The sequence below is a fragment of the Equus caballus genome, chromosome 22 (genome assembly GCF_041296265.1).
Source record: "Equus caballus isolate H_3958 breed thoroughbred chromosome 22, TB-T2T, whole genome shotgun sequence".
Lineage (NCBI taxonomy): Eukaryota > Metazoa > Chordata > Mammalia > Perissodactyla > Equidae > Equus > Equus caballus.
In genome coordinates, this window is record NC_091705.1 from 50645398 (window position 1) to 50650672 (window position 5275).

Consider the following 5275-nt stretch of genomic DNA (forward strand, 5'->3'; position numbering starts at 1 on the left):
GGTGCCGGGGTGGTTTTGAGAACTAGAGACTGGAGGCCTTATCAGACCACAGGTTTTCCTGAGGAAGGAAGGGTGGGTGTGGGCCTCCGGGATGGGGCGCCTCCTCTGGGCGTGCCTGGCCTGGTGGAGGGTGCACACACATGTTGCCCATCCCTCCTGGCAGGAGGACAGCCTCTCCCTGGGAGACCCCAGCCCAAGGCCCAGCCCCTCCAAGGACAAACAGACCCAAAAGACCAGACAGACCCGGTAGGCTGGACTCAAGTTTCAGGAACCTCCAGGAGGTGCACCCTGTGAAATCATGGGCCAATCCCAGCCTTTCTGGGAGAGCGTCCATAGAGGCCCCAGAGGGATGGTGGCTAGTTCCAATGCAACTCCACTCCTAGGGGTGCCCAAGGGAAATCTGGACTCAGGTTCACCAAAACCATGTACAGAATCTTCAAGGCCACCCTATTTGTCACAGCCCCAAAGTGGAAAAACCCAGACGCCTGTCAGCAGCGGAGCAGACAAACGCAGCTGGGTCCATCACACAGCAGAACGTGGGACAGCCTTGAGAACCAGCCACCTTCCGCTCTGGGAGCCACTGTGGACGCCTCGCCACGTGTCGTCCAGGCTAGGGCAGAACTGCTTCCACGACAGGCTAAGTGCAGAAACAGGTGGGACCAGTGGAACCAATAGAATCAAACAGTGATAGCCTTTGGGGTGTGGGCCCAAGGAGGCTCCTGGGGCTGACCATGTCCTGTTTTCTTGATCCAGGTGCTGGTGACAAGGTGCATTCAGTTTATAAAAATTCATTAGGCCATATACTTAAGGTATGTGCACTTTTTCTGTATGTGTGTGCTACTTCAATACAAAGTTATACAAAACCCCCCAAAAACCCTCCACTGACCGCACCCCACTAGGGAGGAGTGTTCCCTGGCACCCTCTGCTTCTGTGGAGGGAGTGGACTGACGGGGGCCAGGAATGGGCGGGAAGGGCAGGAGAGGGTAGCCCCAGGGAGAGGCTGTCAGAGAGGGGCTGGGGGCCCTGCCTACTCTGGGGACAGAGGCCAGGAGCAGGGCTCGGGCTAGGCTAATTGCATCAGGACCAGCTCTGCCTTTCTCCAGAGCAGGGCCCAGAGCAGCCAGGCAGGGTCGGGGTCCTGCAGCCTCACAGGTGGGGCCAGGCGGATGTGGAGCCCGCCCTGCTGGAGCCTAGCCGGCTGGCCTTGGAGTGCTGGCGCAGACCCGGGGGACCGCCCGCCGACTGCTGGGCCAGGGGTGCCTCCCACCCTCCTCCCTCTTGCTGCCTGCGGGTGCCTCTACCCCTTCCGCTTCCAGAGGCCCCAGGGCTATTTTTAACTCAGCGGAGCTGCCCTGCTAAAGGTGGACAGAGCCCTGGGGGGGTGCGGAGAGAAGGCACAACAGCTGCCTTCCTGCCCCAACCCCTCCTGGGGTCAATGCTTTCTTGGGTGGGGGACTGGTCATTCTTGACCTTAGAGGGAAAACAGCACTCCACCCCACAAATATAGATGTGCACGGAGGCCACATAGATACCCTGAGATTCAGACGCAAGCCCAGCATGCAGACTCAAACACACGTGCACTCACACATGCACATACTTGTACACACACACAGTGCCTGGGGACCTCCTCAGAAACATACCAGATGCACGAGACTCAAGAGACAAATACAGACACACACAGACAGATCTCCACTCAGTCCCTCCTAGACACCTACCCACCTAGAAACACACACACTCAACACACACACACACACTCATGGGAAGACACACACAGAGGCCAAGAGACCACCAGCTGGGGTGCAGGGACCACCCTCGCGTCACAGTCATAGATTGCTGGAGAGGAGGGGCCTGCACCTGGGGTGCTCAGCCCATTGTCTCTGCCCCGAGTATCAGCCCAAGTTTCCCACAGCCCACTTCAGGCTGAACTCTGGGGATCTCAGCACCCTTCCCACCTGAGTTCCCCCACCCGGGGCCTCGCTCTCCCCACAACGAGAGGCAGGCTGGTGGCAGGAGCAGAAGCTGAGCTGAGATGCACCCCTCTTCCCAGACATTCGCGCCCACACACCCTGAGGACAGGAAACCTGGCAGCTCACGAAGAGGTGGCCTCAGAGCCTGCTCATCCCTTTCCCCTTCCTTTTCCCTGCTCCTCACTCCCTTCTCCTCCCCTGGTCTTTGTTCCTTAGAGCAGTGCCCCCCCCCCCCCAGGGGAACTAGAGTCTGTCCTGGAAAAATCCCAGGTGTTAGGCTGGGGGCCTCTGTCCCCTGTACCCAGGTCCAGGGGGGAGGAGGGAACTGGGAGAGACAGGGCTCAGGACCCAGCTGTAGGGGGACAGCTGGCTGACTTCCAATTCCTCTCCACCCCCACATCCCCACCTCCATCCCTGGAGGCCCCAGAGGGATGGAGGAGGGCGGGGAGCTGGCCTGGAGGACAGGACATCCTCTTGGCAGGACACAGGACGCCTGGCCGGAGGTTCCCAGCCCCAGTCAAGGCCACAGGGGGAAAAGGTCACTGGGGCCTGGGGCTCGCCAGTTCCAAGATTGGCCTGTGCCTCAACAGCCAGTCCAAGTGACTTCGAACAACGGCTTTGAGAAGGACAGCAGAGCCAGCACCCATGACACAACTCAGGCCCCTACTCCCAGGCTCCACCATGGCCAGCCAGGATGCAGAGTGGCCACACACCCACCGTAGGTGGCACCAGCCCCAGGGCCCATAGGCCTGCCACTTGCAACGTGGGGCACCTCTACCTCCACAGCTTTGCCTTCACCTCTCATGATGGGGCCCGCTCCTCCAGCTGGGTCCTGGGGCCCACTGCCCTAGAGGGGGGCCTCAGCCTGGGCCTGGCCCTCCCTTGCCCAGGACAGGAACTTCAGGGACAGTCCAGCTGAGGTGAAGGCCATGGGAACCCCTTGCTCCTGTAGCCCCTTCCCACGGAGAGCAGCAGCAGAGCCTGGTCTGCCCTGAGTGGGCACTGTAGGCTGAGACAGGCTGGCAGTTTGCTCACTGGTCTGGGGGACAAGGGTCTTAGGAGCGCTTGAGGCAGCAGATCAAAGGACTTCCTGTGGTTCCACATCAGCTGCCAGGACCAGGGGGACTCGCCCACCAGGCTCCCTGGGCTTCGCCTATTGGGCGGCGGTGAAGCCAGACCAGAGAACCCCTGCTGTTCTGGGAGACCTGGGGGCCTCCCACTCCTCCCACACCGGTCTCCTGGCTTCAGCCTCAGCCATACAAGTGCTTGCTGGTCATTCACAGCACATCCTGTCAGTCTGTCCAGTTACCCAAGCAGGAAGTGACGTCTCATCTAAAACAGCCTCTAACAGTGAATCACCTCAACAAACAGGGTAAGTCTGAATTTGCCTGTCTACCTAAGAGTTCAAGTCACCAAAGGGGATGTTAGGCAGAGAGTTACCATATGACCCCGCATTCCGCTCCCAGGTGCCCACCCAAGAGAAATGACACCTCTGCTGAGAAGCCAACCGCCAAAAACCAGCTCTTACAACTCCCAGCCCTCATCTCCTTCCCCATCATGGCCCCTCCTTATGCTTCTCATGATTCCAGTCAGTCTTTACATCTTTTTATAAGTTGAGCTTTACTGAAGTATAATTTACATATAATGATATTCACCAATTTTAAGCATACAACTTGACGAGCTTCGATAGTCGTATGGTCATGTAACCACACCCACCACCATGCTGTGGAACACTCCCATCACCCAGAAAGCCCTCTCAGCCCCTGGGCACTCATTCTCTCCCCCAGCCCCTGCCCACCATTGATCTGCTTTACGTTACTATAGTTTTGTCTTTTCTTGGATTTCACATAAACATCAAGCAGTATGTGGTCTCTTGTGAACGGCTTCATGAACTTAGCATAACGCTTTTGAGATTCATTCTGTACGTATCAGCAGTCCATTGCTCTTTCTACTATGTGGATGGACCTCACTTTGGTCACCGTTCACCAGCTCATGGACATTCAAATGTTTCCAGTTTGGGGACATCATGAATAATGCTGCTGTGGACATTGGAGGACAACTTTGTGTGAGCGTGTTTTGTTTCTTTGGGAAAATACCGGCGGGTGGGATTGTCGCGTTGTTATACTTCTCGTTTTCTAAATCTTTTCATGTGTTTGTGTTCAGTCTGCCCCATCGGACTGTATGCTCCCCAAGGGCAGCGGCCTCACTTGTGTTGCTTATCGCCATGACCAGAGCTCAATTAAGATTCCTTGCCAAGAGTATATTCTCAAGCTATTTGTCCACTGAGTGAATGAATGAATGATGGTGGATTTTGGTGATGCTGATGGGGAAGTGATGACAGAGCTGGAGGCAACAGAGGTGTTGATGGTGACGGAGGGGACTGTGGTTAGGTGACAGTGACAGTGGCTGTTGGCAGTGATGGAGGTGAAAGCTAGAGTCACCTCCCTTGTCCCTCCTGGAGATGTCAGTTACCAAGATTCCAAACTCCCCTGGGAGATGGCCTGTGGGCCCCTCTTTGAATGCTTCCTCCACCTCCTCACCTCAAAGACCTCCAGTCGCCCACTCAGAGTCAGACCTTGGAGCAAGCTGTCACCCACTCTGAAATAACTGTTCCCACCTTCTCCCTCTGTGGCCACACCCCCAGCTTTCCACACAGCCATGACATCTCACCAAGCCCTTCACTCCAGGAACAACTCTCCTTTCTCCCAAACACGTGGACTGCCCCTCTCTCTGGCTTCCTTCTTATCCAGTTCAGATTCTGTATTTTCTCTTGCAAATACCAGAAGTATTAGCATTTCTGTCCTCTTGGGGCATCATCTGGAAGAACTTGGACCACCCACTTTCTCCTTGCCAACACCTAAGCCACTGCTCACTGCTGGGAAATCAGCCTGGGAGGGCTGGTGCCACCAGAAAGTGGGACCTGGAGTGGACCCTCAACACTCCTGGTCCCATGATGCCCCCCAGGGGCCCCTTCTGCACTGCCTGCCCCATATTTCAGAATCCACCGAGATCTGTGCTGGCCCTCGGGCTCCGCTGCCTTCCCTGCCTTCTCTCCAGCACGCTCACCCTCCCCCATCCATCCTCCACAGAGCAGTGACCTTTCTGAAATGCAAACATGAGTCTGGAACTTTCTTGTTGAGAATCTTTCAGTGGCTTCCTTTCAAACTCCTGGCCCCAGTCTACAAAGCCCTACCTGATCTGCCCCTGCCCTGGCCTCATTCCTGCACCCCTACAGGTTCCAGCCACACTGGCCTTGTTATTCTTCCAAGGTGCCAAGCTCCCTTCAGCCCCAGGGCCTCTCCCAGGGT

At 56.7% G+C, this 5275-nt stretch overlaps 1 long non-coding RNA gene across 1 annotated transcript; it reads left to right on the forward strand.

The window, feature by feature from the left end:
• The first annotated feature begins 239 nt into the window (after nucleotides 1-239).
• LOC138920252 (uncharacterized) lies at nucleotides 240-4237 on the forward strand. Its single transcript, XR_011431114.1, has 4 exons — nucleotides 240-653; nucleotides 754-809; nucleotides 3251-3339; nucleotides 3434-4237. It is a non-coding gene; the product is annotated as an uncharacterized lncRNA (long non-coding RNA).
• The last annotated feature ends 1038 nt before the right edge of the window (nucleotides 4238-5275 follow it).